A 23,664-nucleotide genomic window follows, 5' to 3' on the forward strand; every position below is an offset into this window, starting at 1 on the left:
ACCTGCGTTATACAAATGAGTTTATTCAAGGCTGTGTGTCCTGGGGTGGTAGCTGAACATTGCTAATGACTTCCTCTCCACAGTGGAATGACCGTTGGCAGATAGAGATGGAGGTAGGGGTGGGCATGAATATAGAACTTTGCTGGATTCATGTCTGTAGCTGCTTGCAAGCAGAGACTCCAAAAGCCCTATGGCTATGTGGACCCTGTGTGTGCCTTTCTGGCTGGTGTATTTGTTAGTTTTGAGCATTGCACATGTGTTCTGGTGTCCTTGGCAGATGGCATTGGGAAATGCCCATCAAACCTCTGGTTTATTTGAGAGGATAAAGGGTTCCTAAATGGAATGGAGGAAAATTTGAAGGGAAATAGCTGCTTCTAAAATGTTGAAGGGTCAGAGAATGTAGGAAAAATCTAAGCTAACCCAATAATGTGTGTAGACACCTACTACGTTAGTAGCTGCTTCAAGGCCAACATAAAAAAATAGATGATGGAATATGGGGGGAAAGTTGAGCATGTGTTATGTTGAAGGAGAACACGTTACTGAAAAAGTAAGAATCATCTCCGATTTACTTATCTGTCCATCACTAGTGCTTAGCATAGTGTCTGGTACATAGTTGGTGCTCATTCCATGTTTGCAGCATGAGTGAAAAAATGCATGGAGGTAATGGGTGAGTTTAAGTATATGAGGACTGCAGGGGAAGAAAAGAACATACACTTGGGGTTGATTTAGGAAGGCTTCATGGACTTTTGAGATAGTCATAGGTGGGAGTGAAAATTTTGGAAGGTAGACAACAGTGTAGTAGGCAGAAAGATCTATAAGGGTAAAGGAAAAGAGGCTGGATTTTGAGGTTGGAAACAGAGAAGGTCATGAGAAAACAAGTTCTGAGTTGGTGACCAAGGAAAGAGAAGAAGCTAAAGGTAAAATGGGATCAGTTAATGGGAGGCCCTGAGGGCTCCATCTGGCTTTGACCCGATGATCAGTGAGAAACCATCTGGGACTCTTAAAGAAAGGACAGAAACTGGTGTTTTACAAAAGTGTGTTCACTTGCTCAGTCGTGTCTGACTCTTTGTGACTCCATGGACTGTATCCCACCAGGCTCCTCTGTCCATGAAATTTTCCAGGCAAGAATACTGAAGTGGATTGCCATTTCCTACTCCAGGGGATTCCCAACCCAGGGATCGAACCCCCATCTCTTGAGTCTCCTGTATCGACACACGGGTTCTTTACCACTGTGCCACCTGGGAAGCCCCATAAGTAGGAATCTTTATCTCACTTTACACGATTTATGTCTTCTCCTTATGATTCTTATCACCAGCACTGTTATCACCTTCAATCAATATTGAATACTAAGATTAGAAATAACAATAGCCACATTTTCTATTAAATCTGACCAATTGGCCACATGCATTTATCTTGTTTTCTTCCCAACACCAAAATTAAGGCAATGGAATAAAAATATATAAACTCATGGCAACAACAAGAATGATAGAGAGGGCTGGGAGCAAGTGAAACTTCAAGTTTCTGGAAGACAGAAAATATATGTAAGGGTTTGCACTAATGAATCAGGCAAAAGATGCCATAGCTCATACTATGCATGAAGGGGTTACTGTTAAGGAGGGCACAGCCTATCCTGCAGAACTACAGCTATAATGGGGGCTATGGGAAAGATGCTTTCCAGGTGGTGCTAGTGGTAAAGAATCCACCTGCAAGTGGTGGAGACATAAGAGATGAGAGTTCAATCCCTGGGTTGGGAAGATTCTCTGGAGGAGGGCATAGCAACCCACTCCAGTATTCTTGGATCCCATGGACAGAGGAGCCTGGCAGGCTACTGTCCATGGGGTCACAAAGAGTTGGATATGAGCAGCGACTTAGCACGAAGGGAGAGATGTGAAGGATTAGTTTCTATGAAACACAAAACTCACCCATCCCCTTTGAATGTAGCACTCACTGGATGTCTTTCACGCAAGCAAAATGAGAGAATTCGTCTCAAAATAATTAAATGCCCTCAGAAAAAAAATTTCTACATTCTGGCATTTAATAGCTACACAGTATAATGGCAGAGGGCATAGGTAAACAACATCGAAATGTGTAGACACCCCCCTTTCTTTATCTCTTCTCCCCACCTCTGGTGGGCATTTAAGGAAAAACTCCAATATGAAAAGACACTTAGAAAAATAAATAGAAAAAGAAGACAATTTCAGAGATGAGAGATAATTTGAGCAAGAAAAGAGAGTTTGAAAGTTAGGAGAAATAAAATAAATATTGTATTAGGGAAACAAGTATGGGATACTATGGCAAGGGAAAAATCTGAAAAAAATTCTCCCCCTCTTCTCCCCCTCTTCGCCCCCTCTTTCTCCTTCTCCCCCCCTTTTCCCTCCCTCATGCCTTCCCCTCCTCTCCTTTAAAAAGAAGTTTTAAATATCATCGCTAAAATAAAAATATGTTGAAAAGAATTGGAAGATAAGGTAAAGGAAATCTTCCAAAAGAGTACAAAAAGATGCTATATCTATCAGGGCTCTACCAGAGAAAAACAAAACCTTGACATATGTATTTATATGAAGACATTGGCTTATGTGGTCTATGAAGGCTGACTAGGAAAGTTCAAGATCATTAGAAAGGGTAGCCTGGAACTCTTGGAGAGGAGCTTATGCTGCCATCCACAAGTGGAATTTCTTCTTCCTCAGGGAAGCCCTAGGTTTGCTTTTAAAAAGGCTTTCAACTGATTTTGTCAGGCCTACCCAGATTATGGAGGATACTTTAAGTCATTTGATTGTAACTGTTAACTACATCTACAAAATACATTCACATTCAACATACATTCAACATATTATGTTTGATCGAGTAACTGGGTACTGTAGCTTAGCCAAGTAGATACACAAAATTGATCATCACAGATGAAAACAATAAGAGATAAGAAGATTCATTCAGGAGGTCTAACATCGGACTAATTAGGGATTCCAGAAAGGGAGACTAGACAAAATGAGAGGGGGAAGTTATCAACAATGTGGAAAGGAAAACCAATTCCAATACAAAAGATCAGGAATTTGAGCATCCACATGGAAAGGGCCTATTGTGTGTTAAGGAATAAACAAACGAGCAGAACCACTACTCACAGGTGAGTATGTGAGATACCTGTCAAGATGCTGGAGAGAGCGCTCCTACACTGAGAGGGAGATTAGATTAGAATAACCCTGGCTTCTTAAAATTTAATGTACACACAAATCAACGAAATCACCTGGGGGTCTTGTTAAAATACACATGCTGATTCAGCAGCTCTGGGGCCTGAGGTTGTGCATGTCTAACAAGCTCCCAAGTGATTCTCTAGCTGCTGGCCCTAGGACCCCACTTTGAGGATCAAGGAGATTGACCATCTCTGATGTCTATTTCAGCTCTGCCATTCCATCTTAGTTGTGGCATGTGGAGCCTCGTTCCCTGATCAGGGATTGAACCTGGGCCCCCTGCATTGGAGCTAGGAGTCTTAGCCACTGGACCACCAGGGAAGTCCCTGCCATTCCATCTGACATTAGTAATGAAACATCTGGAGAAGGGAATGGCTGCCCACTCCAGTATTCTTGCCTGAAGAATTTCATAGACAGAAGAGCCTGGCAGGCTACAGTCCATGGGGTCACAAAGAGTCAGACACGACTGAGCAACTAGCACTTTCAATACAACTCATAAACTTTGAGTTGTCTCTGGAGGTCTTGGCAATGCAAGTTACAATGTAACAGAAAAGAAAATGGCTTTTCTCTTATGCAGGATAACATTGGTAGCATTAAGAAACATATTGACCAAGTATAGAACATAAAATAGGACCAAAATACTATAGAATTCTTGTCTATCCCATGGAAATTGATTAATTTCTGGGGAATGTTTTTATTTGACTTATATTTAAGTGTCATTTGTGAATAAATGGTATGCTAATGCTAAGTCACTTCAGTCGTGTCCGACTCTGTGCGACCCCATAGACGGCAGCCCACCAGGCTTCCCCGGCCCTGGGATTCTCAAGGCAAGAACACTGGAGTGGGTTTCCATTTCCTTCTCCTATGCATGAAAGTGAAAAGTGAAAGTGAAATCACTCAGTCGTGTCCGACTCTAGCGACCTCATGGACTGCAGCCTACCAGGCTCCTCCATCCATGGGATTTTCTAGGTGAAAGTACTGGAGTGGGATGCCATTGCCTTCTCCGGAATAAATGGTATATAAAATACCATTTTAGAAACTTGGAAACTGGACCAGGAACAAGAGAAAGAATTCTAAAGCACCATGATTCTTTTTATCTCAGCCATTGATTCACAACTTCAGAAGGTGAAGAGTATAAAGCTATGTATTTTCAGGTTGGAATAATTGTATCATCAGTGTTTTTATTAATTTTATTGTTATTTTAACTCAGAGTAATTCATGAAAGTGATTTTAAAAGTCAATTTGTAGAGAAAAGTATGTGTAATATTCAGTTGTCTCAGATATCACCTTTGCCCGATTGCATCTACTTTTAAACTACTTCCCTCCCCTTTTTTGTAGCTATTGATATATCTCTAAATACAATATATAATTCTATTATTTCTTGATGTATTAATTATATACATTCTATATTGACTCCCTGCTATGGGAAATGAGAATTTCACTCACTTATGTGTTTTTTCTCTTCTTAGCTGACCAATAAATTCACATCTCTATTTTGGTTCCACTATTTGTTACCTCTGTAGCTTTAAGTACTATAATAATTTCTATTTTATCAACTAGACATGAGGATCTTAGAGACTCTACCCTTTCTCAACTCTTCTCCCACATGCCTACCTCCTAATTTTGCCACCATACACTTACTCTTGCTTTTGAAGGTTAACAACAATAGATACAAAATTCAAATAAATCAATTCTTTCTTTTTCTATGGGTCAAGTATACAATTGGAAAATAAAAAACATTTGCATGATTGAGGCTACATAAATATTGCTTGGGCTTCCCTGGTGGTTCAGTGGTAAAGGCTCCGCCTGCCAAGCAGGAGACGCAGGTTTGATCCCTGGGTTGAGAAGATCCCCTGGAGAAGGAAATGGCAACCCACTCCAGTACTCCTGTCTGGGAAATCTCATGGACAGAGGAGCCTGGTGGGCTATAGTCCATGGGGTCACAAAGAGTTGGACACGACTTAGCGACTAAACAACAACAACAACAACAAAAACATTGCTCACTGTCAGTGAAGTAGTACTGTACTATTACATTCCCTTCTTCAAAATTTGTTTCTTGAAATTTCTATTGTTTTTCTATTGCAGCAATAAATTAGGCCCTCCCTTGACTTGCAGAGGTATTCTTAGTTGAAGAGTGCTTATTTCATTAGTTAAAAGTTTCAGAAAATTTCCAGGTCTCCTTTTTGTTCCTTTACATGCTTTTTGGTCCTGTTTTAATTTTATTTTGGTTTGGATTCATCCTTGTTTCTGGTTTTTAGTGAAAGCTGAGTTCAGATTTCTCCAGGATACAGAAAGAGAAGGGATGTCTGGCTTTTCAAACCCCGCTCTGGAGTAAAAGACCAATGGGCTTCCCTGGTGGCTCAGATGGTAAAGAATCTGCTTACAATGTGGGAGACCCTGGTTCAATCCTTGGATCAAGAAGGGCATAGCAACCCACTCCAGTATTCTTGCCTGGAGAATTCCATGCATAGAGGAGCCTGGTGGGCTACACCCCATAGGGTTGCAAAGAGTTGGATATGACTGAGCAACTTACAGAAGACCAACAACTAAATTATCTGAATGCTGAAAGGTCAAGATTTCCTTCTCAGTATTTTTTAAACTATAGGTTACTACTCAGTAGTGGGTCATGGAATCGATTTACTGAGTCAAAATCAACATTTTAAAACCATGAAGTAGAATAGAGTAGGCAGATTTCATTACTCATAATATTTGTTGTTGTTTAGTTGCTTCAGTTGTGTCTGAATCTTTTGCAACCCCATGGACTGTAGCCAGCCAGTCTCCTCTGTCCATGGGATTTCCCAGGCAAGAATACTGGAGTGGGTTGCTCTTTCCTTCTCCAGGGGATCTTTCTGACCCAGGGATCAAACTCATGTCTCCTGCATCGCCTGTATTGGCCGGCAGATTCTTTACCACTAGCACCACCTGGGATGCCCATTAATATATTATGCCACTTACAAAATAAATAATATTACACTACCAAAAAAAAAAAAAAAAACCCAAAGGTACCAGTTTGATAAATTTTAATTACATTACTGTCATTTTTGAAAAGCAACAAATAAAAGCCAACAGAAAAAGAAAACCACATGAGGAAACATTTCCAAGAGGATGACTGCCACTAAGTTCAGAGATTTCATCCCTGGAATGACAAAATTGAAGTAGCTCAATTTCTGTTTCTTTGTCTTTAGAATCATTTGGCTCTCATTGTTTATTTTGGATCTACTGTTTCAATGTGGGGCTGTGTAGTGCCCTGGGGGTTGGAGACAGAAACTGCATTCAGAGTGAGCTGAATCTTTTGGAATTAGATTTTCTCTAGAAATGAACTATGTAGCTGGATCTGTGTGTGTCACAGGCTGGCTCTAGGACTGAGAGTTCTCCGAATTCATTTCCTCATAGAATACCATGCTGATTGAAGGATAATCACTAAAAATTGCTCTCTTGAAGTTTACATACATATTATAGTATTAAAACTTGAAAGGAACAAGAACAACCAGAGAGTTTTTGGAGGAGGACTATTTTGTCACTGACTGGTGAAGCATTGCCAATGCATGATGAAAAGAAAGCAGACCAGCTTAGCTGGCATTATTATTGTTTTCCAATTACCTGCAAACAGTACAACCCTTTATTGCCTACACCTGGGTCTGACCTTCCCACTGCCCCACCTGTGGATCACCAAATTCCGGGAAGGAAAATTACTCCCATTCTTTCACAAGTTCTTTTTGATCATTTGTTTAGAGCCCTTGAATAGCATTAGGAAAACAAGCCTGTGACCCACAGCACAGTGAGTCTTACTCACAGTTAGTCCCTCATTTCCTTTTGCTGGGCCCTAAGCCAGGGAGTAGGTTTATGGACTTTTGTGGTTCTAAAGGAGTGCTCCCACCATGTCATGTGTGTGTGTGTGTGTGTGTGTGTGTGTGTGTGTGTATGTGCACGTGCTTGTGTTGTGGGGACCACAGAGGAAGGAGGATGGGTATTAAGTGGAATGAGGAAAACAGATTTGGCTACACAGTGTTAGGGTATAAGTATAATGCCGAGCAGAAGAAAAGCCCTGAATATTTTGTAATACTGCTAACATAAATTAGAGTATCATCAGAACCTTGGAGTTCTTTTGGCCAACATACTTGCAATTCACATGGGCCTCCTCAGGCACTATCTCTGTGCTTTTCACTCCCATCCCCAGTTGTTTTTCTCTTACAAAAGACAACTCCAAATAAACTCTCTTCGGATTCTCTAAGCCATAATTCCCTTTGGTCCACCCTTGCTTTTATTTTTCTTCCCTTTTCAAATAGGAGAACATTTGAGACTGACTCAGTCTGTCTCCAGAATTATAAATGTGCCTCCCCAGCTTACATTCTCGTCTGCCTCAATGGCAAAGGTTTCCTTGTTTTGTGCACATGCGGCTGAGCACATTAAGTCCACCCAGCCTAGCCTGGCACTCAGAGCCCAATGGAGGCATTTCTTCTAAAGGGAACATGAGGCTGAACACGAAGGAACAGTTGGATGCCAATGAAATCTTTTAGAACAGTGACAACAGTGGCTCTCTGTCTTTCAACAGCCTTCTCATCTTTTGAGCTCACCATTCATTTCATTACTCATCTTGTTTTAGACACACTTGTGGTCTGCAACGTGCCCCGGGCCACCTTTTGGCTTTACTGCCAGCCTGGCCTATGCTTCCCCTTCAACTTCAAGTAGGGAAGAAGACTCGCTCATCTTTCAAGTTTCAGCTTGGAGGCTGGGCCTTCAATGTAGTCTAGGACTCCAGCCAAAAGTTCTTAGTCTTTCCTCTACACTTCGAAGCCTCTTACTCCCTTGTTGCCCGTGACTTGCATAGCTTGCTGCTCTGCACTGTAGATGTCCACTTAAGGGTCTTATGCAGCCAATGGCCTATAAGCTATTTAAGGGCAGAGTCTATATGTGTTGAACAATTTGTGTCTACTAGAGTGTGTAGCACATATCCTTGACCATGATGTGTTCATAGTAAATTTGCCTACTGAATCAAAGATTAAAAATAGAAGTCATTAGAGAGTCATAAAATAGACTCCTGGATTAATTTGAATATGAGTATGCATGTAAAGTTATCATCCATGATTTCAATATAAAGCAAAACCTTTCAAAACAACATGTAAAAGACAAACATTCTAATAGATAATTTGGAAATGAAGTGAATGTCTTTTTCACATGCTTGTTAGAAACTTCTGTTTTTTGTTTTGTGGAATGTTTATTGACTGTCAATAGCAATCAGGGAAATACAGATGGACATAATAGCAAGAAATCACCTTTTAGAAGTAGAGTCATGAATGTAGAGAACAAAGTTAGGGTTACTGGGAGAGTAGGGATAAACTGGGAGATTGAGATTGACATATACACAATAGTATATATAAAATATTAATAGATAACTAATAAAAAACTGCTGTGTAAGCACAGGGAACTGTACTCAATACTCTGTAATAGCCTATATGGGAAAAGAATGTAAAAAAAGAGTGGATAAATGTATTTGTGTAAGAGATTCATTTTGCTATACACCTGAAACTAACACAACATTGTAAATCAACTATACCCCAATATAAAATAAAATAAACGCAGAGAAGTCACACATATGCACACAAACACACACACAGAAACTACTTTTTGGCCTCTTGAAGTGGCAAAGGTTTTTTTTTTAATTTAAATTTATTTATTTTAATTGGAAGCTAATTCTTTACAATATTGTATTGGTTTTGCCGTACATCAACATGAATCCGCCACGGGTGTACACTTGTTCCCCGTCCTGAACCCCCCCTCCCACCTCCCTCCCCATATAATACCGACTGTTGGGAAGGGTTCCACATGGTGCCTCATAGCTGCTGGAAAATACACTGTAAGGGGAGAAAATCTTTGTGAATGGCAGTTTGCGTCAAGAGACTTAAAATGTGCATATTCTACAACTACTTGGGAAAAACTGTTTGACAGTATCTACTGAAGCTGAACATATGCTGTCTTTACGACCTAGTAATTCCACTCCCAGGTACATATCCAACAGAAATGTGTACATATGTTCACCAAAAGACATGTACTAGAATGTTCATAGCAGTACTATTCATAATAGCCTTAAATTGAAAAGAACTCAAATACCCATCAGCAGTAGAATGGATAATGAATTCGGCATATGCCCGCAACGGAATACCATCCAGCAAATGAGAATGAACAAATGATTGCTAGGCCCAACCACGTGGATGAATTCCACTAATGACATACTTTTGAGTGAAAGGAGCCAGATAAAAAGAGCACATACTGTAAAAATGATTCTATTTATAACAAGTTGAAAAACTGGTAAAACTCATTTGTTGTGTTAAAGGTCAGTATAATGTGTGCTAAGTGACTTCAGTCATGCGTGACTCTTTGCAGTCCTATGGACTGTACCAGGTTCCTCTGTCCATGGGATTTCCCAGGCAAGAATACTGGAGTGGATTGCCATGCTCTCCTCCAGGGGATCTTCCTGACCCAGGGATCAAACTGGAGTCTCCTGCATCTCCTGCATCTCCTGCATTAGCAGGTGGGTTCTTTACCACTAGTGCCAGCTGGGAAGCCCAAATATCAATGTAGCTGTTACCTTTATGGCATTTAGGAACTGGGAGGGTGACTTCTGGGAGGTTGGTAATATTTTTGACCTGAGTATTGATTCCACGGATGTGTTCACTCGATTAAAAGCTCATCAACTATTAACATTTATGATTCGTGAACTTTCGGGGATGGATGGCATCCTTTAATAAAAATTACTTAAAGTCTGTATGCTCTTTCAACTAGTAATTTCACAACTAGCATTTTATCCTAGTGAAACAATTATGGATGTTCCACCACCCCACCCCACCTCCCCCACCCCCTGCAAATTTATACGCAAGACTTTGTATTCAAAGTGCTCTACTTTTAACAGTGAGAAATTGAACGCTATAGAAGTGTCAGATGGTAGTGAAGTGGTCAAATATATTATGATAGGATATTTACAACCCTGAAAAGTCATGTTTATGAGGAATATATAATGACACGGAAACATATGACTCAAGTAAAATGAAAAAAGCAGGATGCTAAACTGTATACAGATAATTATCATAAGTTCATTAAGAAATATATCCATAGTCAATGCCCACACTGCTTACTTTGGAGTGATCGTTTTTTTAGGTGGTCTTGTTTTCTTCTTTATACTTTAATTCATATTCTAAATTATAAGCAATGATTACATTATTACTTTATAATCATAAAATGTATTTAAGAATTCAATAAATGCATCATCCAAAGAGGATCTTCAGTCCATGCTTTTTCAAAGCCTATGAAAGCAGAAAAGTCAAATAGGCAAACTCTATTCTCTTTACCTTGGCATTCAGACCACTTCTCTAGGCCTACTGACTCCAATATAAGTATCTGAAACCCATGGAAAACCTTACAAATCCTAGAGGGAATTAAAGAAATGAGTGACTTAATCTCATTTCTTAATAGCGAATGTGGACTGGTGGTAGAATACAGGAACTGCAGGAGATAGGAAGCCGTAAGAGAGGAATATGGTGATTTTCCCTTTCCTAGGCTTGTAGTGAAGTTAGCTGTGTGAACTGCCTGTGTTTTCTTTTGTCCCTGAAGCTCCACATTTGGATAGTGACAGTGGAGGATAAACCCTGGGCAATTTTTCTGTTTGTGATACTGGATGATGAACAACCTTGTACCTGCGCTGGGGGAGGAGGCCTGGTTTGGATTACATCATTGAAGTCAGAGGCAAAGGAGGGTGGCTTTTCTTGGACTCGGGCATCAAGACTTTATCAATTGAAGCAAAAAATTCTGAGTGAAGTAAGTCAGACAGGGAAAGACAAATATGATATCGCATATATGTGGAATCTAAAAAAATAGTGCAAATGAACTTATTTACAAAGAGAAATGGAGTCACAGATGTGTAAAACAGTCTTATGGTTACCAGCGGGGAAAGGAGAAAGGGGTAAATTGGGATTGACATGTACACACTGCTATATATAAAATAGACAATTAATAAGTACCTACTGTATAGCACAAGGGACTCTATTCAGCAGTCTGTAATGACCTACACGGGAAAAGAATCTAAAAAAGAGTAGATATATGTGTACATATAACTGATTGGCTTTGCTGTACCCTGAAACTAGCACAGTATTGTAAATCAACTATACTTCAATAAAATTCTATTTGTTAACTGTGATAAACACAGTTCATCCTAGATGTTTTATAAATCACAAGGCATCTTTAAACCCAATGTACGGAAATGTATCATACTTTGCAAGGCAGCACACCATACCTAACAGTCTGTAGTATGGTCAATGGGACACTAAAGTTAATGATTTGCAAAATGTCCAGAATGTTTGTCCAGGTCACAGGTCCCTTTGCTGAATGGAAGGTCTCAGCCAAAAGTGTCATAAAATGTGAAAACTATTCCTGTTCCAGTGCCCAACATCTATGATTTTGTTCATTGTAAACATTATAATATCAAATATAATGTGAAGACAGCTATACGAGGTGGTGCCTCAAGAATTCAGTAAGTAGGTAAAATCTAAACCATATCGTATATGGGATGGTTAGCTTAGTGCATGAAAGAAGAAACTAGAGAATTGTCTGGAGGAAATAAAGACCCTTCCATTTGACATCAGTCTGCCTGCAAATTATATAAACCTATTGTGGCAGGAATACAAAAAGTTACTGAGGCCTGATGTCATCAAATCATATACCATTCCACTACCTGCTGTGATGTTCTATGAAGACAGAGACAGTATAGGTTGTGTGGCCACTGTATTCCTCGTGTGCACGCACTTGACATGCAGTTTGTGCTTGTATTAGTTTCCTGTAACTGCTATAACAAATTATCATACACTTGGTATCTTAAAACTACAGAAATTCATTCTCTGACAGTTCTGAAAGCCAGCAATCGGAAATTGGTATTATTGGGATGAAATCAAGGTGTATATCAAATCAGGACTCCATTCCCTTCAGGGAACATCCATTCCTTGTCTCTTCTGGCTCCTGGTAGCTGCCTGCATTCCTTGGCTCTTGCTTACATCACTGAAACCTTAAAGGCTGCCATCTTCAAATCTTTCTCTACTCCATCCTCATATGGCCTCCTCTGTGAATGTGTAGTCAAATTTCTCTCCTTGTGATTGCAAGCCCACTTGGGCTCTAAATCCAGGATAAATCCAGGATAATCTTGCCATCTCAAAATGCAAATACCCTTTTCTCAAATAAAGTAACATTTACACATTCCAGTGATTAAGACGGGTTATTTTTGAGTGTTGTTATTCAGCTTACTACAGTGTTTAATAAATATTTGTTGAATGGCTGTTGGATCTACCAATATTGAAGAGTTTTTTCAATCCGTCTAGAAGTTTTATTTCTCATTGCAAATTAACAAATTTGCACTCTGAATTTACATATCAATCCCTAACGAGCTTTGTTAATTGGAGGCAGCATCCAGCATAAAACCATCTTGAAGACGTCAAGAAGGCTGAGTTTGCTGGGGAACACCCCAGGACAGTGGAGATTTCTAAAGTGACTTGCAAGCACCAGCCACATTTTTTTTCAAAGAAAAGATTTCCCAGACAGAAAGTTCTACAGTTTCATTTTGAAAAAGAGTTAAAATAAGCCATTTGATAAAATGCTTTAGAGAAACTTTGCTGCTGGCTCAGCCTTGCTCAAAAAAGTAATTACAAATGGATTTAAAAAACTCACAGCAAAATAAAAATACATGTAAGTTCTTTTTCTTTCTTCTTTCTGGAGGTTGGTGTGGTTAAACTTCCGGTTCAAACCCTGCCCTTTGTATGTGAAAGGAAGCTGCAGGGGTGGATAACATTTCTAGACTTCATGTCTTTCTTCTTTCAAACATGGAAAAGGTGACTGGGCAATTCACCCCAGCAAGCCTCCCTTTTCTTCCCTTTCTCACCTTTCATTTTCTCTGGTGCTGGTGGGGATGATACCATTCACCAATCTAGGCTTTTCTTCCTCAGCTAATGAGCCCATTGGATGAGTGACTCCCGGTCGGCTCAGAGGGTAAAGAATCCACCTGCTGTGCAGGAGACCTGGGTTCGATCCCTGGGTCAGGAAGATCTCCTGGAAGAGGAAATGGCTACCCATTCCAGTATTCTTGCCTGAAAAATCCCATGGACAGAGAAGACTGGCAGACTACAGTTCATGGAGGCACAAAGAGTTGGACATGACTGAGTGACTAACATTTTTACTTTTCACTTTTACCACTAATACCTTGGATTTTATTGAAGGACTTTCTTTGAGGGCTCAGACACACTTGCACGAATATACATGTTAACCTCTCTATAATCCTTCAAAGTGACAGAGACGATGGGCATTTATAAAAGACAGAGATGATGCTGGCCCTGCCCTCAAGTTGACTTAAGTATATTATGCCTGTGTCTGGCATTCTGTCAACCATGACTCTCTATTAATCAGCAGATGTGAACATCAAAGTAGGCTGAGATAAAAATCCATGTTATTCATGTAACCCTAAGTCACTTAAGAATCCTAAAGGGTTTTTAGAATTATCTGAGAAAGAAATTTTATCAATCATGGTTTTAACAGTATGGATTTATAATAATCATAATCCTTGAGTTTTAACCCCCAAATGCTACATTCTATTACTTGATTAATGAGAATACTAAAGGACTTTGGACCTTTAAAAAACATTCAGATTCCCAAATCTTGCCCCAAATAAACTGATTCAGGACCTCTTGGTTGGGACCAAGGGATAGGTGTCTGTCTATCTATCCATCTCTATTTCTATATCTCTCCATATATAGTATACTTGTGTGTGTGTGCATATATATATATATACACACACATATTATATATATATATATATATATATAATATGTGTGTGTGTATGTGTGTGTGTGCGTGCACTCAGTCATTCAGTTGTGTCTGACTCTTTGCAACCCCAGGGACTGTAGCCCACCAGGCTCCTCTGTCCAGGGGATTTCCCAGGCAAGAATACTGGAGTGGGTTGTCATTTCCTCCTCCAGGGGATCTTTCCGACCCAAGATTGAACCCATGTCTCCTGCATCTCCTGCATTGGAAAGCAAATTCTTTACCACTGTGCTATCTGGGAAGCCCTAATACTTTTTAAAAAACTTATTATTATGTAATTTTTAAACATATACAAAAGTAAAAAAAGAGTATTCCCCATCCAACTTCAACATTTATCAACACCTGTTGTTTTACTTTCAACTCTTCTTTGCCATCATTGCCCTTTTGTTTATTGGAGTATTTCAAAAGTAAAAAACAGACTTCAGATAATTGATTAAAAAAATATATCAGTATCTCATGTTTTAAGAAAACATGACCAAAATATCATTATTACACCCACAAAGTTAATAATAATTCTTTATTATCTGATGTTTGAGTGAGTGAAAGTTGCTCAGTCATGTCCAACTCTTTGTGACCCCATGGTTATACAGTCCATAGAATTTTCCAGGCCAGAATACTGGAGTTGGTAGCCATTCCTTTCTCCAAGGGATCTTCCCAACCCAGGGATCTAACCCAGGTCTCCTGCACTGCAGGGGGATTCTTTACCAGCTGAGCCACAAGGGAAGCCCTCATCTGATGTTTAGTCTGTGTTTAATTTCCCCTAGTAGTCTCATGAAATGAGACTACTTTTATGTAGTATATAAAATCAGAATACAAACAAGGTTCACACATTGTATTTGGTTGTTTTGTTTCTGAAGTCTCTTCTATGATAGTTCTTCCTCCATTTATTAGTATACTACATACTACATACTTTTCTCCATCTAGCTGTTTGTAGATAGTCTTATTCCTTTTTAAAGTTGCATAGGGCTCCATTAGGTAGATATACCATATTTTATTCAATCCTTCTCTTGGTGATGGATATTTATTTGTGTTGTGTCTAGTCATTAGCTATTACAAATAGTATATTTTTGACAGTGTATTTTTGGTATAGATTCTTAGAGATGACACTGCTGAGTCAATGACTGCATATTTATTTTTGCTCCATCATCAGGAGATTCTGGTACTTTGATAATACATTTTACCTTTATCTCAACTCTCATGGTGTTTTCTGGGGAGTGATGCCAATTACTACCTTGTTGCTTTGCTTGTCACCTGCTTTTCTTTTGTGCCCTGTGACTCTCATGCATTGGAATAGATGACTAACTTCAAAGTCTTGAGGTATTTGTTCCTCATGGTTACCAGGTTCTAAAAACCGTATACAGCCAAAAAGCCAACTCGCATATAACGCAGTTTTGGGGCATTATTAAACTCTGCAATCTCTACATACTTTATGCCTATAAATTAGTGTTTATATTTCAAAATCCATAAACAGCAGCCCTGTGGGACCCCTATCTGTCACTATCCTTACTCCAATGTTATCACAATTAAGATAATTGCTCCCAGGAAATTTACAAGAACAACAGCTATTCTGTCTCACATTTCTTGATTGAAATTAAATGACTCAGTAAATTTAGGGGAAAAAAAGAAGAAACCTTACTATATTATTTTAGGAATTAGATTCATTATTGATAGCAAAACACACTGAAGCTGAAAATGGGGTCTACGATAACTTGAGATTTAAGAAAATAAGAATACAAGAAGAAAAACAAAGACTATTAAAATATTTAAAACAAAAAGGATGAAGTTATTATGAATAAATGACAGTCAAAACATTCAAGAACAGTAATATGCATATTAAAATCTCCATGCTAATTTAGCTAAGCTATGCCTGTATTTTTTCTGAGACTGAACTAGACTGGACCAATTCATAGTAAATGGGCTAAATAGGCAACAGGCAGGTTGAGGGAACCTTGGCATGAACCAACAGTGGGTCTCTCTGCCCCCTGATTGCAAAGCATTTGTGGTGATTCCTTTGTGTTGTACATTGAATTCAGCCAGAAAAGTATATATTCTTTCTTTTCCACTCTCATACTTCTCAGAAGTCACACTGAAAGTTTTGTTAGAAACTGAAGATGTACCATTAACAATTTGCAAGCCAAATATGCTTTTTAAGATCAGACAGACCATAGTTTAACCTCAACTTCTCAGTGGCTATGTGACTCCATGCATGATATAAGCATTCTGAGCTCCGTTTCCTCATTTTAAAATTGAATATAATGATGCTTGTCTGTGGTGTCAGGCTTAAAATTAAAGCTCTGTAGTACATACTACTTTGACATCAGATAAAATTGTGAGGGCTTTGAAAAGACTAACCACAAATTCCCTCCCAATTCTGTTCTGGTGGATAAGGTCCCCTAGGCAAGCAACCTTCTTTATCATAGGGACCAAGTTCCTGCCTGTCCATGACTAGTGGGTTCCAGTTCTCTGCCAAGCCATGGAATTGCACAACTGTGGGATTACACATTTGTAATGTGGGAACCAGGGGCCATCCCACCATCTTGACACTACAAAGCCTGCCTCCTGCAGCACATAATGGTTCACTCTGCTCCCAAGTGCATCCCCCACGTGGGCCTGCATAGTGTGGTGTCCTCTTCTTGAGGAGTCTAAATACATGTGATTAGCAAATTGCCAGAGAAGGCAATGGCACCCCGCTCCAGTACTCTTGCCTGGAAAATCCCATGGACGGAGGAGCCTGGTAGGCTGCAGTCCATGGAGTAGCCAAGAGTCGGACACGACTGAGCGACTTCACTTTCACTTTTCACTTTCATGCCTTGGAGAAGGAAATGGCAACCCACTCCAGTGTTTTTGCCTGGAGAATCCCAGGGACAGGGGAGCCTGGTGGGCTCTATGGGGGTGCACAGAGTTGGACACGACTGAAGCAACTTAGCAGCAGCAGCAGCAGCAAAGTGCTATTAATCTCATCTGTCCAGTATTTGGTACTGTGTGATCAGTCATCCCCATTACCCTAGGATGGGAATTTCTCCCTCACTAATGGGATAAATAGGAGGCTATTTAAACAATATCTTATGGGGTTATTGTGAGGAATAAATGGAACTAAGTGAAATGCAAGAATTTGTGCCCTCAAGGCATTCAAAGCATAGTGGAAGAGAGATATCACATAGCACTGTAATCCTTGATTTACTTGTGGAAGTTGAAAGTGTAGAGATAAACCGAGGGTTTTCTGTGAACCAAAGAAAGGCATGCAATTTAGTAAACTTTATCATTTCATTTGTAAAATGGAGATAATAATATACCTACCTCATAAGGCTGTTTTGAGGATTTAAATAAACAATGCATAAATCCCTTATTCCCATTTCTGGCCTACAGTCAGGGCTTAATAAATTGTAGATTGAGTTGAATTAGAAGGACAAATGGATCTTACTAGGTGAAAAAAGTATTTTACAAATGGAAATGCCCCCAGTTTATTTCCAGGATTGCGATTCTTGTTTTTCTTCAATAATATCTTTTCAAGGAGAAAACAGCCAATTAAGATGAACAGAATAATGTCACAGGCAGTGTCACACAGTAACTGCTAATACTACTGGCACAAAAATCCCCAAAGAATCCTATTAAAAACACATGGAAATCAACCGTTTTGCCAGCCCTGGCATGTTTCTTAGGCAGCTAGAACTGGTTGATTCCATAAATCTCCTTTGCTTAGTTTTTTCTTTCCTTTTCTTCTTTAAAAAGACTTACAGTAGATATTGCATAATTTTGTTAATAACTGAAAATACAGGCAGTGTTCAGGGTCCAGTGTGATAAATATCACCCCTGTCTTGTAATGCCTTCTCAAAAATGACCAATATGCAGTGGATTTTGTAATAGACCTTTTTTACTGTGAACAGAGGTTTAATTGAAAATTATCTGCAACCTTTTGGCTGTTTATTCCCACTCACCTGAGGAAAGGGCAGTATAGCAGAGTAGAAAGTGACCCATTCAAGCATCACTAGCCAGTGTCTTTTGTCTTAGTCCTGCCCTTAGCTAATTGTAGAACCTAAAGTATGTCTCTTAACCTTTTTCCTTTTTCTCTTCTGTAAAATGAGGTGTTGGGCTGACTCAAAGATCCCTCAAAACCCTAATAGTCTAGAAATGAGAGGGTCAGAGTTAGGGGTTTGGAGCCCAACAGACTAGGCTTTGAATTTTGATTTGTCACTCACTAGCTCAGGGACCTAGGTAAGATCTCCTTGGTCACTTTCTTCATGTTTCATAAATATTATTACCCTTATTCTACTAAGAGTTGTTATGAAGCTTAAATAATGTAATCAATCCATTAGTAATTCCTTTGGCTCCACCTTCAAAATAATTCCAGAATCTGACAACATCTCGTTATTCCAAAGTCACTACCATTTCTTGCCTGGATTATTCCAGTAGCATCCCACAATAGTCTCTGTAGCTTCTTCCATCTTGTCTTCCCCACTCACAGCAATCTGTTTTCAGTGCAGCAGCCAGATCAATTCTTTAAAAATGTGTGAACTCATGCCATTCTTCTGTTTGAAAAATTCTCCAGTGGTTTCCAATCTTACTCAGAGTGAAAACTCAAATCCTTATGGTGGCTAATGAGGCTCCACATGATGAAGCTTCCTACCACTTACTCTCCTGTGACTCTTGGAATAATCTACTCCAGCCACACTGGCCTTCTTTATGTTCCCTAAATACTTTTCTTTCAGATATCCTATAGAGACACTCCTTTACTTCCTTTGAGTATTGCCAATTTTTTTCTCATCAAAGAGGCTTTTCTGTCTTCTTCCTCCTTCCCCGCTCTTCCTTTCTCTTTCTTTTTCATTTTGTTTACAACAGGGTAGTTGAGATGGTGGGCCCCAGGACTTCACATATGCAAATCTATCTTCTTTAAAACAGCATCTAATCTCAAAAATATACAAGCAACTCCTCCAGCTCAACTCCAGAAAAATAAATGACCCAATCAAAAAATGGGCCAAAGAACTAAATAGACATTTCTCCAAAGAAGACATACAGATGGCTAACAAACACATGAAAAGATGCTCAACATCACTCATTATCAGAGAAATGCAAATCAAGACCACTATGAGGTACCATTTCACACCAGTCAGAATGGCTGCGATCCAAAAGTCTACAAATAATAAATGCTGGAGAGGGTGTGGAGGAAAGGGAAACCTCTTACACTGTTGGTGGGAATGCAAACTAGTACAGCCACTATGGAGAACAGTGTGGAGATTCCTTAAAAAACTGGAAATAGAACTGCCTTATGATCCAGCAATCCCACTACTGGGCATACACACTGAGGAAACCAGAAGGGAAAGAGACACATGTACCCCAATGTTCATTGCAGCACTGTTTATAATAGCCAGGACATGGAAGCAACCTAGATGTCCATCAGCAGATGAATGGATAAGAAAGCAGTGGTACATATACACAATGGAGTATTACTCAGCCATTAAAAAGAATTCATTTGAATCAGTTCTAATGAGGTGGATGAAACTGGAGCCTATTATACAGAGTGAAGTAAGCCAGAAGGAAAAACACCAATACAGTATACTAACGCATATATATGGAATTTAGAAAGATGATAACAATAACTCTGTGTACGAGACAGCAAAAGAGACGCTGATGTATGGAACAGTCTTATGGACTCTGTGGGAGAGGGAGAGGGTGGGAAGATTTGGGAGAATGGCATTGAAACATGTAAAATATCATGTATGAAATGAGATGCCAGTCCAGGGTCAATGCATGATACTGGATGCTTGGGGCTAGTGCACTGGGACGACCCAGAGGGATGGTATGGGGAGAGAGGAGGGAGGAGGGTTCAGGATGGGGAGCACATGTATACCTGTGATGGATTCATTTTGATATTTGGCAAAACTAATACAATTATGTAAAGTTTAAAAATAAAATAAGATTAAAAAAATAATAATAATAAAAAAAGAAAAATTAAAAAAAAAAAACAGCATCCTCCAGCCTCCATCCTATCACTCTGTATCATCCTTGCCCACTCTTATTTCACTTTATAGCATGGATCATCATTTTTTGTCTTCCACTGACTGGAATATAAATTTCATAAAGGAAGGGACTTTGTTTTATTCATTGAGGTAGCCTCATCCCTTACAATAGTAGGCACTCAACAATTATTTGTTGATTAAACTATTACTCTATAAAATTTCAGACACTAGATAAATGTCATTTCCCAATGCCCCTCTTAGAAACATAACACTGGGAATCTTTTAGTCATATTCTTTGATTTAAATGCAATGATGGACAGACTCTGGTTTCAGCTCTGACATGTAAAGAGCTTAGAAGTCTTCACTCCTGTTTTTATGAGGAAAAAAAATCTAGACAAGCTGAAAATCAACAATTTTTTTTGGACCCACTAGAGAACTGAGTTTCTGGAGCAAATCACTCTGAAATCTGTATAGAAAGGTGCATCTAGGTAGTTACAACTGAGATCTGCTAACATGGAGCAGAAGCCTTTGGAGATATAGACTAATAGGAACATTTGAATGGTAATTTTTGATGAATTGCTGAAGGTTGAGTGTGGACTAGGTAGAGAGTGAGAAAATCCTGGGGTTGCAGTTTTAAAGAGCCGCACAATTTTGTGGAATTTACCTACAGAGGTGAACTAGATTCTCCTGGGGAAAATGTGAGAAAGATCCCCTCATGGTTCTGGCACGGGGAGGAGAAGAGTAATCTTTGTGAAATGATCCCAGGGTCTTCTCCATAACAAAAACCTATAGCGTCGAGGGGATAAAACATTTCCTGATATTTACCTCAAATGGAGGAAGAGTGTTCCTCCCACTTCAGACAGGCTCCTCTAGCCCTCCTGTCTTACCTAGGGCAGAAAAGCATGATCAACAAGGGTCAGAGCTTCACCTAGGAAATAGATTGTGGATATTGCAGCCAAGAAGAGAGTTGGGGCAGGGGGAAAATCCATGTCACTGGAGAAATATTTGTGAAGGTTATAGTTCTGAGACACAGGACCACTAAAACACTGAGATTTAAGCAAAACATTATCAAATGCTCACCTCCTACATACTTACCATAGGTCTCTAGTATAGTAAGGGTGAATTATAGCCAAAAGAGCAGCAAGAAATACTTTCTTTGAGTACTTTAGGAAGTATCCTTGTTTTTGTTTTGGAGAAGGAAAAGACACTAGAGGATTTTGAAGTCTTTGGCACTTATAGCTACAGAAACCATTAAACAGAGCCCAGTTTCCAGCCAGATTAACAATCATATTCACATTAAAAGCCTCTTTGCCTCAGTACTTATTACTGGTTGGCACAGTGGTAAAGAAGTCACCTGCCAATGCAACAGACACAAGAGACCCAGGTTCTATCCCTGGGTTGGGATGATCCCCTAGAGAAGGAAAAGGCAACTTGCTCCAATAGTCTTGCCTGGAAAATCCCATGGACAGAGGAGCCTGGTGGGCTACAGTCCATGGGGTTACAAAGAGTCGGACACGACTGAGTGCACACACACACATATATGTCTGGTTTTCAACAATAGAATACAAGGCATGCCTGGATGCCAGATAAAAAAGAATCTGAAGAGATAAAGCAATCATAAGAACCAGACTCACATATGAAACAGATGTTTTATTCATTAGACAATCTAAAATGACAGTGATTAATATTTAAGGTCTGCTGACTATAAAAATGCACAACCTAACAGTTGTGAGTTATGTTTTATTCAGGGTTTTATTGAGGACTATAGCCTGGGAGGTAGCTTCTCAGATAGCTTTGAGAAAACTATTCCACAGAGGTAGGGGAGCAACCAGAGAAGGCAATGGCACCCCACTCCAGTACTCTTGCCTGGAAAATCCCATGGATGGAGGAGCCTGGTAGGCTGCAGTCCATGGGGTCGTTAAGAGTCAGATACCACTGAGGGACTTCACTTTCATTTTTCACTTTCATGCATTGGAGAAGGAAATGGCAACCCACTCCAGTGTTCTTGCCTGGAGAATCCCAGGGGCAGTGGAGCCTGGTGGGCTGCCATCTATGGGGTTGCACAGAGTTGGACACAACTGAAATGACTTAGCAGCAGCAACAGCAGCAGCAGGGGAGCAACAGGGTATGTAGGAGTTTTTTTTTGAAGAAACAAAACAAAACATGAAGTGAAACATCAAAAGATTTCTGCTAATCACAAAAATCAGACATCTCAAATTAATGATTTTAGTTCTTTTCTATGCATAGGAAGATGCAAGAGTCTGGGCTTATTGAAATTTTCCCTTTTCTATGTATCTTAACTATCCAGGGCCAGTATCTAGTTTTTCTCTATCCTGAATTCCCCTCAGGGTGCATTGTGGGAGGTGTCTGCAGTGGCTGATGGCTTGATAGCAGGCAACAGTCATTGTTTACTGAAATGGCAGACAATATTTCTTTTTGTCCACAGGGCTCCAATAGAAAAAGTAGACAATATGCAAGAACAGATGGGTAATGTTAAGTACAGAGACTGAAACTCTAGAAAGAATCAAAAGGAAATGCTACTGATGGACTCATCCATAGATTTGACTTGACAGAGGAAAGATTCAATGAGCTTGAAAATAGGTTAATAAAACCTCTTCAAACTCAAGTGCAAAGAGAATAAACAGTGGGGGAAAAAAAACAGAAAAGAGCATCTAAGAACTGTGGGACAATTTCAAAAGGTATAACATACATGTAAATGGAATATTATTAATAGAAAAGAGAACGGAGCAGAAAAACAATTGGAAGCAGTTACATTTGAGAACCTTCCAAAACTAATGATGTACATAAACCACCAATCAAGGAAGCTCATAAAACACCAGCAAGAAAAATAGTTCCCCTCCAAAACAAAAACAAAAGCAACCCTCTTCAAAACCCCATACCTTGGCGTATCCTATTTAAACTACAGAAAACCCAAGACAAAGAGAGACTCTTTAAAGAAGCCAGAAATTTGGAGAGAGGGGTTACAGTGGAAGTAGAAACACTTTACCTATATAGAAATAAGGATAAAAATTATAGTGGCCTTCTAAACAGAAACCATGCAAGCAAGAAAAAGGTGGCATGAAATAAAGTTTTAAAAACAAATAATCACCAATCTAGAATTCTATATCCAAAGAAATTAACGTTCAGATATGAAAGAGAAATAAAACCTTTCTCAGACAAACAATAACTGAGACAGCCAACTGCCAGCAGATTTGCCCTGCAAGAAATGTCGAAAGAAGTTCTTTAGGCATAAGGAAAATCACATAGGTCAGAAACTTGGATTTATAAAAAGAAAGATAGATCATTGGGAAATAAATAATTGAAAACACAGTAAAATCTTTTAATTTTTTATTTTTAATTGATCTAAGAATGACTACTTATAGTAATAGTAGTAACAATGCACTTAGTGATTATAACATATGGATAAATGAAATCTGAAATGAAATGAATGAATAAATGATAGTCAGTTCAGTCACTCAGTCGTGTCCGACTCTTTGCAACCCCATGAACCGCAGCATGCCAGGCATCCCTGTCCATCACCAACTCCTGGAGTTCACCCAAACCCATGTCCATTGAGTTGGTGATGCCATCCAACCATCTCATCCTCTGTCGTCCCCTTCTCCTCCTGCCCTCAATCTTTCCCAGCATCAAGGTCTTTTCAAATGAGTCAGCTCTTCACA

Source organism: Bos grunniens, chromosome X (genome assembly GCF_055505025.1).
Source record: "Bos grunniens cultivar Pamir isolate PY7600 chromosome X, Bosgru_T2T1.0, whole genome shotgun sequence".
Classification (NCBI taxonomy): Eukaryota; Metazoa; Chordata; class Mammalia; order Artiodactyla; family Bovidae; genus Bos; species Bos grunniens.